Source organism: Canis aureus, chromosome 7 (assembly GCF_053574225.1).
Source record: "Canis aureus isolate CA01 chromosome 7, VMU_Caureus_v.1.0, whole genome shotgun sequence".
Lineage (NCBI taxonomy): Eukaryota > Metazoa > Chordata > Mammalia > Carnivora > Canidae > Canis > Canis aureus.
The window spans coordinates 37774829-37793750 of record NC_135617.1 but is presented as its reverse complement, the minus strand read 5'-3'; the positions used below and the strand labels follow the sequence as shown (position 1 = coordinate 37793750).

The 18922-nt window shown below is 35.1% G+C and overlaps 1 long non-coding RNA gene across 2 annotated transcripts in view; it reads right to left on the bottom strand.

Annotated features, from left to right (window-relative positions):
- Window positions 1-12385: 12385 nt before the first annotated feature.
- Window positions 12386-18922, bottom strand: part of LOC144317272 (uncharacterized) — a 65456-nt gene continuing 58919 nt past the window's right edge. For both annotated transcript variants that reach the window (XR_013383221.1, XR_013383222.1), the window contains one exon: window positions 12386-12538. This is a non-coding gene — a long non-coding RNA (uncharacterized LOC144317272). The remainder of the gene's footprint in view (window positions 12539-18922) is intronic.

The window sequence follows — 18922 nt, the reverse complement described above, 5'->3', positions numbered from 1 at the left end:
TAACCAAAGAAATCTTGAAAAAGAAAAACAAAATTGGAGGGATCACAATTTCAGGCTTCAAGGTAAACTACAAAGCTATAGTAACCGAACAGTATGCTACTGGCACAAAAATAGACACATAGATCTTTAGAACAGACTAGAAAACCCAGAAGTAAACCCACAAGTATATGATCAATTAATCTTTGACAAAGAAGGCAAGAATATGCAATGGGAAGAAGGCATTCAACAAATGGAGAAAACTGGACAGCTACATGCAGAAGAATGAAATTGGACCACTTTCATGCACCATACACAAAAATATATTCAAAATGGATTAAAGATCAAAATGGATTATGAGACCTGAAACCTTAAAAATCCTAGAAGAGAGAGCACAGGTAGTAATTTCTCTGACATCAGCCATAGCAACATTTTTCTAGGTATGTCTCCTTGAGACAAAGGAAAACAAAAGCAAAAATAAACTATTGAGACTACATCAAAATGAAAAGCTTCTGCACAGCAAAGGAAACAATTAATAAGACCTAAAGACAATCTACTGAATGGGAGAAGATATTTGCAAATGACATATTTAATGAAGAGTTAGTATCTGATTGCTTTTAAGATTTTCTTTTTAATCTTTGATTTTCAGTAATGTTGCAATGATATGTGTAGGTGTCATTTTCTTTACTTAGAATTCACTGAACTTTTAAATCTAAAAATTTATATTTTTGGAAAATACAGAACATTTTACTCATTATTTTTTCAAAAAAAATTTTTCCTCTTTTATCTCCCTGTTTTTGGGGACCCCACCTACATTAAAAGACCATGATACTGTTCTACGGATCATTTTCCCCCCATAATTTTCTATTTTTAAGATTATCATTTTTATTGCTCTAACTTCAAGTTTACTCACCCTACTGCTGCCTTTTCCAGTTTGTTGTTAAGCCCATTGGTGAAATTTTTTTTTTTTCGGATATTGAACTTTTCAGTTAATGAGTTTCCGTTTGGTTGTTTCTCCTTTGTTGGTTAGTTTCCAAGTCTCTGTGGAAATTGTCTGTTCATGCATTATGACTATTTTTTTCTTTTAGTTCTTGAATGTTTATTATAACTTCATTGAAGTGCACATCTACTAATTTTCACATCTGCATCATATTAGAGTCTGTTTCTATTGACCCATCTCTCCCTTAATTATAAGCACATTTCTCTGTATGTTTACATATCTAGTAATTTTTAAATTTATACTTTGTGGACAACCCATTGTAGAGATTGAACTTAATATTGGTTCTGACTACCATTCATTTTTGTTTTAGGTGGGAGCTCATTTGGCTGGACCTAAAACTTGCACTTGGCAGCAGTTCAATTTGCAGCTCAGTTCTCTTCATCTTTTAGCTCTTGTAGCTTCTCTCACACATGCATAATTCAGGGTTCCAAGATTTGAATATGTTTTTTTATAGATTATTATTAGATACTATTATCCACTCTGTAGATCCCTCTTTTTCAACATCCCCATAAAGTTTCAGTCATAAATGCCTTTCTAAGTAGTATTTTGTACTTATAATTGTGATTTATAATAGTATTGGCCCAAATCAAGATAATCCACTATTACCAGAAGTCATTTTTGATAATATCTTTTCTCTTTCGCTTCCTTAAGCATATTAAGCTCACTTTATATTTTGCATCTGACATTCTGATTATTGAATATCTTACAGGTTCATTATTTCCTCTTTATCATGTATTGGCATTTTTTCTTTATTTATTTTTGAATTTCTTTCCTAATCATGGGTTCATATTTGTTGATACTTTTTTTTTATATACTTTTTTATACTTGGAGGTCTGCATTTAATGCTCTTTCCTGGAAAATGTCAGTTTACTTTTGCTTTTCTTTCAGTTTTTGGTCTGTTTCTTTTTGTTAGACATGGAAAAGGATCCTCCAATTCAGGATCACTTTGAACCAAATTCTTATTTTTTTGGAAGAACTATATAGTGAAAATTCTGGCTTCAAACCCACATGAGGAATTTCCCCCCTCTCTTCCTAGAGCCAGATCTGTGGGAGGCAAGTTTCTTTATGTAGTTCACCCTTTAAGCACGAGTATTGTCCTTCAGGGTATCTGGCTTTGTAATAAGATGTCTAATCCAAATTTTTTATGTATGGGAACTGAGCATTTTCTCCTGAATTCAGCTCCCTCCTACCACCAGCACCATATCTGAGGTTCATTCCTAAGTTATTGAATATTAAAAGATGCTCAGAGCAGCCACGGCTTCAGTGATTGCTTACTTCATTAGACTTCTGCTTTACCACAGTTGTTGACTTTTGACTTTTCCCTTACTTTCTTAGTAGCTCAGTTGAGCATTTAGAAAGATTTTTTTTAATCCAGCATTTTACATGTTCGGTAGCTGAAGGGTTTCTCAGAATATCTAATATATGATGTTGTCAAAAAAGAAAATTTTTATTCTAGTTTTAACTAAATGTTACTTTTGAATTTTTATTATGTTTAATTTATTTACTTTTATATTTAATCCAAGTGTTGACAATGTTATGGGAGAACAATTTATTCTGCTCAGCAGGAATGTTCTTTGGGGACTTTCTTCAGTCTAGTGTTTTATACACTGCATATAGCAGAAATTTTGCACTATTGATAATATTTCTATAGTTTCCCAGGAAGATGCTAGATTTTATGTTGCTATATGAAGTGATAAAATGTATTTGTCATCTATAATCATATACTGACATTCTTGGGAACTATTCCAGTGATACTACCTGTCTACAAAAATGGATAAAATTAAATAAGACTGTTAAGTGATTAAATTGTGTCTCAGTGAAATTGCTTTTAATAATTTATGAATTTATAGAGTTATGATCAGAAAAATATGATTCTACTTCACTTAAATGAAATTTGAGTGGTCATCTAATCATTTCATTCCTCTCAAGCAAAATGGTAATGACATAGTTTTTTATAGATTAGAGTGGAGTCTATTTAAGAATTTCCAAAGAAAACCACATTTTTAAAAATCTAGTTTTCATATTTATTATCTGACTCTAGAAGAACTTCTTTATTTATTTTTTTTTAAGATTTTATTTATTTACTCATAGAGACACAGGCAGAGACACAGGCAGAGGGAGAAGCAGGCTCCATGCTGAGAGCCCGACGTGGGACTTGATCCCGGGTGTCCAGGATCACAACCGGGGCTGCAGGCAGCGCTAGACCGCTGTGCCACCAGGGCTGCCCAAAACTTTTTTTTACAAACACGGCCTCAATCCTATCTGTCCACCCTTGGGTATTACCTCTTAGTTGTCAAAGTTTTCTGACCTATTGGAAGATAAATGCCAAAGGTATTTGTAAATATTTAGGAAAAAGAATAATTTCCTCTCTCTTTGACCATTAAACAATCAAAATCACTGTAACTTTATGAGGTAAAGATGGCACATATCTTTTGATATCTCCCATTCTTAGAGAGCTTACTATAACCACCACACCTGCCCCAACTGGCCTTCCATATTTTTGAAGTAGCTAACTAAAATATCTCTAGGAATGAAAACAAGATAATCATAACAATACATAATTTTCTCTAGCCTTTAAAAAACACAGCATTATTTTATCCCCCCAGTAGTTATGTTTAATACAGTACTTGGATCTAGCTATTCAACCAATCTTTAGTTTATTCTCCATTGTCAAGTTGATCCTTAATTCTTTTCATCTCTCCTCAAAAATTCAATTTTCTTGTCTTTTAATAATATCAGCAGTTTTCCCCTGAAATCTCTTCAAGTCTGTCTATGATCCTTGTGCTCATCAAGATCAGTCATCATCATTGTCCCTTTCCATCTCAAGAAATTACACACAGAGACATACATATATGCACACATACACACACACATACACACACACACACACACACACACACACACACATAGCCCTGCATGGAAACATTTCAGTTCATGTGGACTGGCATTGCTAGGCCTTTTAATTCTAGGTTCACTTGCATATTTATGAATGTTCCTTAGTGTTGAGCAATTAACATAGACTTTCTGACTTTTTGACACTGACATTCATGCTTAAGACAATACTAACATGTCTTTTTTCTTTTTAACTCATACTTTTGGTGGTTAATGCACACAGCATAAAATTTAGCAGTTTAACTGTTTTAAGAGTACAGATCAGTGGCATTTAGTACATTAAAAGTGTTGTTCAACCATTACCACTATATAGTTCCAGACATTTTTATCACCCCAAAAGGAAATCTGGTACACATTTATTCCCTATTTCCCTTTGTCTCAGCCCCTGGCTACTATTAATGTGCTTTCTGTCTCTATGAATTGAATTTGCCACTTCTGGATATCTGATCTAAGTGAAATCACATGTACATAATCTGAATCTATAGTCTTTTGTATCTGGTTTCTTTCACTCAGCATAATGTTTTCAAGCTTTATCTAGGTTGTAGAATGTATCAGAATTTCATTTTTCTTATGACTGAATAATATTCCACTGTATAAATATAAGATATTTTTCATCATTTCATTAGTTGATGGAGATTTGGGGTTTTTTCCCATTTTTTGGTTATTGTGAATAGTGTTACTATGAACATTGTTGTACAAGTGCTTGCTTGACCACATGTTCACAAATTATAGTTCTTTTGGGAATTGCCAGGTTATATGACAATTCTATGTTTAAGTTATTGAGGAACTGCCAAACCATTTTCCATAGCAGCTGTCCCACTTTATAGTTCCTACCAGCAATGTATTAGGGTTCCAATTTGTCCACATTTGCATCAATGCTTCTTATTTTCCATTTCTAAATTATAGCTATCTTAGTAGACATAAAATATTCTCCCATTATGGTTTGGGTTTGCATTTTCCTAATGACAAATGATGCTGATCATCTTTTCCTGTACTTATTGGCCATTTGTATATCATCTTTGGAGGAATGTCTATTTAAGTCCTTGGTCCACTTTTTAAATATTTTTAAATTTTATTTAAATTCAATTAATTAAGGTAGAGTTCAGTTATTCATCAGTTGCATATAAATTACATCACGTTCCCTCCTTAATGCCCATTACCCAGTGACTCCACCCTGCCCACCCCTTTGCCTCTTCAGCAACCCGTAGTTTGTTTCCTATAGTTGGGAGTCTCTTATGGTTTGCCTTCCTCTCTGATTTCATCTTATTTCATTTTTCCTTCTTTCCTCTATGATCCTCTATTTTGTTTCTTGATTTCTACCTATGATTGAAATCATATGATAATTATCTTTCTCTGATTGACTTACTTCACTCAGCATAATACCCTCTAGTTCCATCCACATTGTTGCAAATGGTAGGATTTCGTTTTTTGATGGCTGAGTAATACTCCATTGTGTGTGTGTGTGTGTATATAATAGCGTATATATACAAATTAACTCAAATTGTGTGTGTGTGTGTGTGTGTATATATATATATATGCAATTGTGTATATGTATATACAATACTCCATTGTATGTATATATACATATATGTACCATCTTTTTTTATCCATTCATCTGTCAATGGACATCTAGTCTCTTTCCATAAATTGGCTATTGTGGACATTGCTGCTATGAATATTGGGGTGCAGTTCCCCCTTCAGATCACTACGTTTGTATTCTTTGGGCAAATACCCAGTGGTGCAGTTGCTGGGTTATAGGGTAGCTCTATTTTTTAACTTTTTGAGGAACCTCCATACCGTTTTCCAGAGTGGCTGTACCAGCTTGCATTTCCACCAATAGTATAAGAGAGTTCCCATTTCTCTACAACTTTACCCACATTTGTTGTTTCCTGTCTTGTTAATTTTAGCCTTTCTGACTGGTGTAAGGTGGTATCGCATTGTAGTTTTTGTTTGTATTTCCCTGATGCCTTGTCCTATTTTAAAATTGTGTTGTTTTCCTTTTGTTGTTAAGTCGTAAGAGTTCTTTACACATACCAGACACTAGACCCTTATCAGATATATTATTTGCAAGTATTTTCTCCTATACTGTGAGTTGTCTTATCATTCTCTTGATAGTGTCCTTTGATGCACAAAAAATTTTAATTTTGGTGAAGTCCAATGTATCCATTTTGTTGTTATTATTACTCATGCTTTTGTTGTCATATTTCAGCATTCATTGCCAAATCCATCATCCTGATTTACTCCTATTTTTTATTCTAAGAATGTTATAGTCTTGGATCTTATATTTATATTTTTGATCCATTTTGAGTTAATTTTTATATTATGTGAGTTAGGCATTCACCTCTTTTTTTATAAGAGGGAGTGAGGGAGGGATAGAGAGAGTGCAAGAGAGAATCTTATGCAGACTCCACACTCAGTGCAGAGCCCAACCCAGGGCTTGATCTCATAACCTCGAGATCATGACCTGAGCTGAAATCAAGAGTTGGATGCTTAACAGACTGAGCCACCCTGGCACCCATGCCTTTATTCTTTTGCATGTGTATATCCAGTTTCTACAGAATAATTTGTTGAAGAACCTATTCTCCCCACCACCAAAAGATCTTGGGACTCTTGTCAAAAATCAATTGTCCAAAAATGTAAGGGCTGATTTCTGAACTCTCATTTCTATTCCATTGAGCCATATGTTTATCTTTATGCTAGCACCAAACTGTTTTGATCACTGTAGTTTGTAGTAAATTTTGACATTGGTAGGTGTGAATCTTCTACTTTCTTCTTTTTCATTTTCAAGATTGTTTTGACTACTAGGGGTAATTTGCAATTTCATATGAATTTTAGTATTTTTCCCATTTCTGCGAAAAACAAATCCATTGAGATTTTGATAGGGAATGCCTTGAATTTGTAGGTCACCTTGGAGAGTATTGCCATTTTAACAATATTACATTTTTCAATCTATGAACAAATGATGTCTCCTTTTGGCTATTTCTTTACATTTTTCAGCATTGTTTTAATAGTTTTCACTGAAAAAAAATAGTTTTCACTGTATAAACTTTGTACTTCTTTGGCTAAGTTTATTCTGATGCTTTTGTAAGAGGTATTTTTTTTCTTAATTTCCTTTTTGGGTTGTTCATTTTTAGTGTTAAAATATAACTGATTTTTGTTGGCGATACTGTATCCTGCAACTTTGGGAAATTTATAAGTCCTAATAGTGTTGTTGTTAATTCTTTAGCATCGCAAGGTCTGTGTAAGACTATGTCACCTATGAAAAGAGTTTTACTTCTATTCCAACCTGGATAACTCTTACTTCTTTTTATTGCCTAATTGTTTTGGCTAAAACTTACAGTAAAATGTTGAATAGACATTCTTGTCTTGTTCCTTATCTTATAGAAAATGTCTTTAATTTTTCATCAGTTTCTTTTTGTTCCTAGTTTGTGGAGTGTTTTACCCACGAAAGATTATTGGATTTTGTCAAGTGCTTTTCTATAATAATTGGTGTGATCATGTGGGATTTTTTTCCTTCATTCTATTTATGTGGTCTATCATATTGATTGGTGTCCATACCTTGCATTCCTGGGATAAATCTTACAAGGCCATCATGTATAATCTTTTTAGTAGGTTGCTGAATTTGGGTTACTAGAATTCAACTGAGAATTTTTGCATCTATATTTATTAGAGATACTGATCTATAGTTTCCTCTTCTTATAATGTCTTTATCTGGCTTTGACTTGTAATGCTGATCTCACAGAGTGATTTAGGAAGTTTTCCCTCTTGTATTTTTTGATGGAGTTTTCATTATTCTTTTTTCTTTCTGTTCATCAGACTGGATCATTTCAATCGTCCTATTTTCAAGTTCACTTATTCTTCTTCCTGCTCAAATATGATGTTGATATCTTTCAGTGAATTTTTCATTTTAACTATTATACTTTTCAGTGCCTAAATTTATTTTTGGTTTCTTTTTATAATTTCTCTATTGATATTCTCCATTTGATGATACATTCCTCTCCTGGTATCCTTTAGGGTTTTTTGTTGTTGTTGTTGTTGTTGTTGCTGTTCATTGTTACATTTAGATCTTTGAGCACATTTAAGAAAGTTGATTTAGGGATCCCTGGGTGGCACAGCGGTTTGGCACCTGCCTTTGGCCCAGGGTGTGATCCTGGAGACCTGGGATCGAATCCCACGTTGGGCTCCCGGTGCATTGAGCCTGCTTCTCCCTCTGCCTGTGTCTCTGCCTCTCTCTCTCTCTGTGTGTGACTATCATAAATAATAAATAAAAATTTAAAAAAAAAGAAAGTTGATTTAAAATCTTTTTCTCAGGATATCTGGGTTGCTCAGTGATTAAGCATCTGCCCTGGACTCCTGTCGTGATCCTGGAATCCTGGGATCAAGTTCCGCATTAGGCTCCCAGTGAGGAGCCTGCTTCTCCCTCTGCCTGTGTCTCTGCCTCTCTCTCTCTGTGTCTCTCATGAATAAATAAAATCTTTAAAGAATAAAATAAAATCTTTTTTTCATTAATCCAAAGGGCTTCCCTGAGGACCAGTTTCTATTCATATCTTTGTGTGTGTGTGTGTGTGTATAAAGAGATCATACACTCTTTGCATTCCTCATAATTTTTGTTGACAACTTGATATTTTAAATATCATAATAAAATAACTCTAGAATTCAAATTCTCCACCTTCCTCAAAGCTTGTTGTTGCTGCTTGTTGTGGTTTTTACTTGTTTTTTTAGTGACTTTTATAAACCACATTGGGGAGACTAAAGACTTTGTGGCCACTCTCTAGATTCTGGAACCCGGAAAAAAATCCCAAGTCTTTGTAGCAGGTCTCTGTGTGTTTGTTGGGACATGTCTTCAGTGTTCAAGTTCTCAGCAATTCTAGCTTGGCCTTATTTTTCGATTTTCATGGTCTTAAATGCCTGTGACAAATAAGAGCTTAGGATCTTCTCAAGTTTTTTTTCGGAGCATGCCTCTAACACTGGTCATGAGTATGGCCTTGTAGATTCCCTGGTATACATGAAAACTTTTCAAATCCCTTATTCCTCAAAAGCATATCCTTTCCAACCTTTCTTCTCATGTTTTTGATGTGTCTGTTGTATGTCACAACTGATATTATCTGCCTATGTGGCAGCAAGTTGTTCATTTTCCTTTGAATATTTCAACCACTGCCTTCTGCATCCATGTCATTGCTTCTCTTTTCTGAAAGAGTTCTGAGTTAGAAAAATAAAAGCAAGCTCTTTGCATTAGGCTTTAGGGAGCTCCAAGATAGGTCAAAAGAGGCAGCCACAATTCTTTGCAAACAAAGTTTGCTCTGTTCCTTCCAGCCCTACGAGCCCACACCAGGGATGTGGACTTTTATCTTCAAGACTGCTGCCAAGTTGGGGTAGTGAAATCATGGGTGATTTAAATTGCTGGAAAGTTCTTCTGCCAGTGTTCAGTTGCCTTTCTATTGATTAAAAGGTCAGTTGATTGCTGTAAACTTTTGACTATTTTCCAGAGTTCTGACAAAGTTGATTCTGACAGTTTTTGCCAAGTTTTCTATGTTTCTGTAGTGAGGCATGCTCTTTGAGTTACCTACTCCACCATTTTTGCTGATGTCACTCCTGTTATATATGTCTATTTTTATTACACATATAAAATATATTTGATTGAAAACAGAACATAAATTGTTTTTTTTAACAATTTAAAGTACAAGTTTAATCGACATGTACTGGGAGATACTATATGCTCAAACCTATCCTAAAAAGGCAGATATAACCATAAACAAGACAGCCTGGAATCTTGTCTCAGAGGTTTATATGTTTCTGAGCCCATATAAGATACCAAAACTACCAGGTCAACTACTAGGACCCATGGGCTAGCACCTACTTTTGTAAATATTTGTTGGAGTGCAACCACACCCATTCCTTTTTTTTTTTAATTTATTTATTTATGATAGTCACACACAGAGAGAGAGAGAGAGAGAGGCAGAGACACAGGCAGAGGGAGAAGCAGGCTCCATGCACCGGGAGCCTGACGTGGGATTCGATCCTGGGTCTCCAGGATCGCGCCCTGGGCCAAAGGCAGGCGCCAAACCGCTGCGCCACCCAGGGATCCCCACCCATTCCTTTATATATTGACTGTGATTGTTTTTGTGGTGTAATAGCAGACTTGACTGGTTCCAACAAAGCTGAAAATATTTACTATTTGACCTTTTACAGAAAACATCTACAGACTCCTGAACTAAGGCATTAATACTGAATACTGAGTTTTGAGAAGGAAAAAAAAGGACAGGGCCCCTATGCCATGCAAGGATGTGTACATGTAATGATTACATTATATTTCAAATATACTAGAAAAGCACAATTAATTACTAAAAGATACTTATTTGATTTCAGTGTGGCAAAGAAATGTCTTTTTTAAAAAAGATTTATTTATTTGAGAGAGAGAAAAAGCTTACCCCGAGAAGAGGCAAAGGGAGAGGGAGATTAGCAGACTCCCTGCTGAGCAGGGAGCCCAATATGGGGCTCAATCACAGAACCATGAGGTCATGACTTGAATCAGATGCTTAACTGACTGAGCCACCTAGATGCCCCAGAAATTTCTCAATATAAAAGAAGAAAAGAAAAGAAAAAAAAAAAAAAGAAATTTCTCAATATAAAAGGAAAATGCCACAAAGAAAATATTGGTAAATCTATTTTTCAGTTAGCTAATTAACTAATTCCATTTAACCAATAAACTGCAACAGTTTATTTTTTGTGCATGAGTCTAAGATTTTTATTTTAATATTTTATTTATTTATTTAGAGAAAGAGAGAGCATGTGAGTAGGGGGAGGAACAGAAGGAGAGTGGGGAGAGAGAGAATCTCAAGCAGACTCCATGCTGAGTGCAGAGCCAAATGCTGGGGCTCCATCTCTCAACCTTGAGATCATGACCTGAGCCATAATCAAGAGATGGATGCTTAACCAACTGAGCCACCTAGGCACTCCAAGTCTAAGATCTTCAATGTAATTTTTGCATCACTCTATTATTAAACTTTCTATACAAGTGAAAAATTATGGCTGCACTGAAAATTATGGCCTGATTTTAGACAGTAGCATGACTCTAAAATTATGCAGCACAAGAGAAGATTTATGGCTCCAAATTTACAGTATTAGGCTTAGCCTTAAATGAAGAGGATGTGTATGTATTAAGCCAAAGAATGATATATGCAATTTCATGATGATTATTTTAGAAGTATAGCCACTTGGCACCAGACTAGACATTGACTGATGTAGTAAATCTTTTTTTTTTTAAGATTTTATTTATTTATTCATGAGAGACACACACACACACACACAGAGGGCGGGGGGCAGAGACACAGGCAGAGGGAGAAGCAGGTTCCATGCAAGGAGCCCGACATGGGACTTGATCCCGGGACCCCAGAATCACACCCCGGGCTGAAGGTAGGCACTAAACCACTGAGCCACCTAGGGATCCCTGATGCACTAAATCTTAAAAGCAAGTAAGTTCACCCAGAGACACAAGGAAACTGATGAGAATTATCTTGCTGACCTCAAGAAAGAAAAGAATTTCAGACTTATTTTTCACTTAACACAGTGTACTAGAGGGAGGAATAGTTTTGTGTATCAGTAAGAAGATGTGGGTATTATAATAGTCCTGGTGCAAAAGTAGGACCTAAAAATCTAAGAAAATTAGTGCCATAAAAATGTCTGAATTGCAACTCTCTTTAGCATACCCCTAATCACAGGGTTTTGTTTGTTTGTTTTGCCTTTGGCACAAAGATTAAAAATAAATATCATTTCTTTGTGCCCTAGAGAACTAAGACCAGTAGTGAACAATTCTCTAGAAAATGTTTGAACTTGCTTCCTTAAAATCTGAAAGTAATTACCATAAAAATATCGGAACTATATATTATCACCAACTTCTAGGAGCATTGCTGGCTCATAAAAAGGCATAAACTCATATGCTTTTTATTGTCTTTCTTAATCTTGAATGAATTGTTGATTTAATTAAAACAAAACTTCTTTAGCACAAGACTCAAATCATCTATAAAAAGCAATGTATTTCATGACTCCTAAGAATACCACATTAACTTTGTCTTTTAACATACCATAAGAATGTCAATTATGTCAAATTAAATCCAAGATGGATACATTAAATTCCCATGGCTTGAAATATTTTATTGGATGTTTGTGAATATGTTCCCTCAGGAGATTTTTCTAGTAATTATTAAGGAATGCTCGTGTCACAGAAGTTGAATCATTTCCTCACATGTCTATACTGTTTTCCAATCATCTAAGTGTGATAAAGTTTTAACTGGAAATCACAGGTGATGAGACTGACAAAGAAGCTGACTGAAGCAAGCCAGATCTAACACCTGTAAAATTAGAAACAAGATAACTTAGCCAAGTGGCAATTTGTCAGTGGTTACATATGAATGTTATTTTTATGGTGGAATGTTATTTAGGCCTGTTTTGAAAACCTCATACTAACTGGCAATTCAACTGCTCAGGACTGTTAGTAATGAAGACACAATTGTAAATGTATATGTTTTTATGAACTTTATTGTTTGTCTTGCATTTTTCTTGCAACAAAGAACTTTTTAATGCATTGTTTGTTCCCTGTGTTCAGCTCTCTACAGCAATCTTTTGCTTCATTTGATGTGAAGAGTCGTAGCAAATCTGGCTGAGGAAGGAAACCTAAAGAATGTTAGAAAAACAGCAAAAAATTGTAATGCCATACATGCCAGGCCAGAATGCAGAGCTTATAAATGAATACCAGTATGCAGATAATATAGCCATCTATTTTATAGAGAAGGAAAATCAGCTTATTAAGATTTTTTTAAGATTCTATTTATTTATTCATGACAGAGAGAGAGAGGCAGAGACACAGGCAGAGGGAGAAGCAGGCTCCACACAGGGACCCTGACTTGGGACTCAATCTCGGGTCTCCAGGATCACACCCCATACTGAAGGCGATGCTAAACCGCTGAGCCACTGGGGCTGCCCAGCTTATTAAGATTTACTTTTACATAAGTATAGAGATAACAAACTTAAAGGAGGTTAAAAAAACACCTACCTTTTTGGTGCTTTAGTATGGGTAGCAGTGATTTGGAGAAGGAAAACATGAGACATCAGAGAAAAGGATAAAGAAGGTAAGCTTAATGTGAGGCTCTGAAGTGAGAGATTACAGAATATTATATATGAGGTATCAGCATTTCTCACCAATTTTGATGTGATTGAGGGGTCCCATGGTACCCAGAACAATTATGAGAGGGCAAATTTAGTGGGATTAACTCCAAGTAAGTTGAACAAAACTCATGAGGAATAACCATAAAATGAGATGAAAGGATAACTAACATTACTGCATCTTCCCTCCTGGTCTGTGGGAACCAGGTTTGAGTTGAATCCATTTTTAGCAAAGAAGTATACATCCAGCTTTTGCAAACAATATTAGGTTGCATAACAGAAACTAAAACTAAATATCATGGGAGAAAAGCAGAAGTCCTATCACATAGTCATTTTTTTCAGCTATATTAGCATTAGAAATAATACACCAAAAGAAAGTAAGAGTTGAACAAAACCTTTGCTTTGGATCATCTCATTATGGATTGCAGCTATGGAAACTGAGATACAGAGTACCTTGGGAACCAAATTTGTGTATGTGTGTGTATTATACACATTTGTGTGTATACACATGCACACACATACACACACACACTGCTCCTAATATGACTTACTCTCTACCAATGTAATTTTCTTCACTTTGGTAATCAAGCCCAGTTCTAAAGCTCTTTTATAAGCAGCACTATTTTCTCATTCAACATTAACAGACAGAGATATCTAGGCTTGCTGACACAAATGTAATACAGCAAAGAATCAAATATCAGTGAGAAAATGCATAGAAAAATTATCTGAAAGAGTATACACAAAACCAACAATAGCACTTACCTCCAAAAAGAGAGTACATGGGAAAAAACTAGGATGGTGATCAAAGGTAATTTTAGCCTTATCTATAATGTTCTAATTTTGGACAGAGAGAATGGCTTCATATATCCTTTGTGTAAATAAAAAATCAATTTAAAAAATAGTGTTTTAGAAGATACACAAGTTAATCTTAGCATTTTCATACATATTTACATATTTGCTTTTTCAGATTTATATTTTTAAAATTGTTTAAAACAGAAAACACATACTATCATCTTCCCAATTCTAGTTGTATTATCGCAACCATTTCTGAATAAGCATATCAAGGGTCAGTTCTTTCTTTTCCAGTTTTTACCATAACCTTGTGTATTTGTTCTAATTGATAAGTCACTCTATCACAAACTCCACAAAAGACAGATTTTCTTTCTATGGCACCTACTACCAAACCTGGTATCGTACAATAGAAGTTACTATCAATTAAAATTTTCTCTTAAAAATTTACAAGATCCCAGGAAACCAAAATATTTATAAAGACTGGAATAGAATTTCAGACATTGAAATATTTCATGAAAATATGTTAGAAATATACATACCTAAGATAGTAACCCAGAACTCCATCTATGTTTACAGGTTGGTTGTACCTTGATGGGAATCAGTCTCATTTATAGAAGCTAACTTCTGAAGCTATAATGTTTACTAAACTTGGGGCCAGTGTTCACATTTACATTTTGATAATTTTGATATTTTGGACATACTATAGATATCACATTCTAATATAATGTGCATAGGCATAAGTAGAAGTAGAGTTTTATATCTGGTAAGAACCTTCAAAATCTTCTAATTCAGTTTCTTCAAACAAGAAATTGAGAACAAAAAGGTAAAATTATTGACTTAAAATCATTCAGCAAGTTAGTAATGACTTAAATTACTAAACAGGTACTGATCAACATATATAAACGTGTTTTCTTACATGCAACCAAGTTAGAAGAGTAAAATGGGTATAAGAAAGAAAGCATCACATGAGTTCATTAAATATTGTAAGGTATACCTAAGCAAAAGCTTGCCTCTAATATGGAATTTTTTAATATACTGTTTTTCTGTTTAACAAACCATGCTTTCTCTCAGTTAATTCCTGCATTGTCCCGTACTTCCCAATTGTAATTAAATTCCTAACACTGTTCCTTTCAGATAGAGCAGTATGAGAACAAATGGAGTCTTGCCAATTTCCTAGTCACTCGTTTTGTAAACTTTCTATTTTTTGCTCTCCTCCTGGGACTAAATCAAACCTATGAAGTCCTATTGCGTAATTCCCCTTCATCTTGTATTGAAAAGTGTTCTTCCTCCTGCAATCTGATGTACAATCGAAAATTTCAAACTGCTAATAAACAGCATGGATTCCTCGGTCAGAAAGCTGACCATCTGTGTGCCAAACACCTGGGTATAAAGAATGAAGCCTCTCATTATTGATTCAGAACATGAATATAAATTGGAGAACTCTGGAACGTTACCAGACAATACATCAGAAGGTGCTAATAAACTCAACTTCACAGTGTCCTGTAGATGTCGCTTCAAATTCTTTTCAGTTTTTCTTCTTTTCATCCCTCTATATAGAGGCTTGCCAGATTGAGCAAATGAAAGCACAAGATGGCAGTTAAATTTTAAATTCAGATAAACAGCAAATAAATTTTCTGGTATAAGTATGTTCCATGCAATATTTGGAACACACTCACACCAAAAATTATTTGTAGTTCATCTGAAATTAAGATTTAACTGTGAGTCCTGTATATTTTATCAGACAGTCCTGTTTGTGTGCAAATACCTAAGCTACCTCTGAAGATAATCTGGCTTTTCCTTTGAGTTAATATGTGATATTCACAAATTTGGGAGAAAGGGATACTCAACAAGCGAATATTTTATGAACTTTGCTTCTAGACCTACCTAGAGAAATTTGGCAGACTTGGTTTACTGGGTAGCCCATAAATAGGCAGACATTTCCTTAAAGGCTCAGATAGCAAATATTTTAGGCTTTGCAGGTCACACAGTCTCTGTCATAACTCTTCTCTCATAGTACAAAAGCAGCCATAGACAATACATAAATAAATGAGTATGGCTGCACTCCAATAAAACTTTATTTAGGAAAACAGGTGTCCAGCAAGATTTGGTCTGCAGGCTGTACTTATCCAATTCATGTCATGTAGCCAGTATTCCAATATTAAATTTAACTTGTTGGAAAACCAGTCCAGTCAATTGGATAAAGCTGGACTTCTAAAAATCATAGAAAATAGCATGATCAGTAAGATGGAAATCAAGCCTTTGCACATATACTGAAATTGTACTATATCCCTCTGCTATTGAAGGGAGAAGAGAATGATCATACAATCAATTAGGTTTGCAGCACTAATTAGAATTAATGAAATTTAGCACATTACACTATTACCTAGTTCATAATTTGAAAAGACACTGTCATTTAGCCAAATTACTACTTTTAAAAAAAGAAATTAATGGATATACTTAAAATTAAAAATGAAGGTGGAGGCTAACATTTCAAAGAACATAGAAATTTTAAACAAGAGAAGTAACACTGCACAAGCAAATGAAAAAGGATCTTTATACACAAGGGCAGCTGAAAGGCAGAAAAATAACAGGATATGGCTGTGAGGATAAATTGAGAGAGACAAGTCTTGAGCAGTTTCCATGACTCATTGCTGAGCCACAGTAACCAGAGAAGTGCAGACTGATTCAAAATGGATAGGGAAAGTGAATATGGCATGCAAGAAGAGGGATGAAAAGAGTCAAGGACCAAGAAAGGATGAAATGGAGTGATATCTTAGAGATATCTTTCCTGGCGAGACATGTGGAAAATAGAGATGCAGAGATTGGTTTTGTTTATGATATCTTGCCAGCAACTACTTGTTTACACTACAAGGGTTAGGTCAAAGATGATGGGTGTACCTGATGATGACAGGAAGGCCTTTTTTTACAGTGTGTTTTTCTGTCCTAAGAGTTTAGTCTGGTAGAAAGGATTCAGGCATACTTTTAAAATCAATCATGCATGTGACAGCCAACAGTGTATTTCAGATAAATCCAATGGAACAAATGTTGCACTTGCTAAATTTGAGGCACAGATAAAGAGATGCAAAAGCAAATTGAGTGGAAAAAGAATCACTTTATTAAATGTTTCTTTTTCCTTTTTCATCAGCATCAAAGCCAGAATCAACCTGACACAACAGTAATTGTATATATGACTGAAATGAAGTAAAGAGGTTATTGTCATTGAATAGCTATCTCCATGGCAATAGGAATAGATTGTGTACAATACAGAGTGAAAAGAAATAAATGAATAAATACAATACATATTCTGAAAGAACTCAAAATCAAGCTGATGGTTGAGAGGGTGCCAGAAAAGTTACCCAGGAGTCATGATACCAGAAATGACCAATGTTCTAACTTTGCTAATTTGTGAGATAAAAGTCTCCAAATTAGAATGTGAATTTATAAGAAATGTCCCAAGATAGTTTAGCCAGGCATAGTTATTATCACAAAGGCAGTAACTGAATTAATCTTAACAGGAGATTTTTATATACTCTGATTAAATTAACTCTTAAAAAAAACTCCAACTCCTGTATATTTTCCATTTGTTACATTAAAATATATAAGGAAATTTTTGTTTCTGATGATGTCATTAGATATCATCAAAGGCAAAATTTATCTTGCTGGAAGCATAGTGTCTAATCTTTATTGAGTGCTTTTTTAAATGTCAGGCATGCTGGTAAGTGCTTTTGTATGTTCCACAACAACCCTAGAAAGGTGATATTCTTAATATTCCTATTTATATATGAAAAAATGAGGCCCAGAAAGGTTAACTAACTGTCTAAGGGACACAGCTGAGAAGTGACAGTGCAGGTCCTCTATTGCAGCTGCCCCCCCTTGAGAGCCTGGGTCTTGATCACTACTATATATTAAAGGGTTTTATGTATGCCCAGCCAGTTGGTCACTCACTATCTCAGTCAAGAGCTAATGTAGCCTTCATTAATGGATGTTGTTTGCATTTGGCTTCTGTAGACAAGCCTTCCTGTCCCGGGTCACAACAACCATGGCTCATCTCATCACTCATGATACTGGTCCCTAAGTGGGAAGGTGGTGTCATCTACTGCCACTAGTTGATTCTGTGATCTTATTGACTAGAAAGGTGTGCTCTTCCTCTCCCTTCAGTCTGTGGGCAGCCCTCCAAAGGCCCACTCTTTGGTTGTGGATATTTAAAGAAGCCATTCTCTTTTCTAATGGAATTAGTGAAGCAAATGCTGAGGGCAGCTCAATTCAGAGTATGGTCTTCAAAATAGCAGAGCAGCAACACCCGGGAGCTTGCTCAGAAGGCAGCTTCTTGGGTCCTACCACCCAGATTTACCATATCAGTACCTTTGGGATTTGTATTTTACCAAAATGTCCAGGTGATTTGCATGTACATTAAAGTTGGAGAAATATCAACTTAGGGGACTTCCTGAAGCCATCACTTTTCCTCACATTTAGAAGATCCATTATTATATATCAGGGAAGTCTTCCAGGACCCCAGGACCTAGAGCAGCCACTCTCAGTCTCAGCTGACCAGAGATTTCCCTAGCTGGAGATAGTAGGTGATAGTTGTAGCCACACTTGAAAATGGCTCTTCTTCATAGAATTATAAATTGTAAAATGTTTTCCTCGGAGCCTTAGTTCTTCTCAGATGCCCAATGAGATTAGTGACACAAAAGCTTCCCCTTTAGATCAGACCCATCATAGCTTTCCTTATCTCTGTGATGTGCTTCACTGCGTAAAAGAAATCCAAGCTGAAACTGGAAAACTACATAGAATTCAGATCAATGTAAGATGGTGGAAATAATGGCAGCTGACAGTGAAAGCTTAGTGACAGACTTGTGATACAGAAACATCACTCCTGCCTCCCATTCCTTCCCTTTATTCCTGGCTGCTCAGCAATCACCTTTCCCTAAATGTTAATTTAATATTTAAGAAATTAATTTTGATTAAGTGCCTAGTGCCAGAGTCTTATCCTGCCAAACAAAGGTATATAGTCTACTTGAAGGGATGCCATGGGTGCATAAATTTTAGAAAGATAACATAGACAAAACAAGAAGTTGAAAACAAAATCACCAATTATATTAC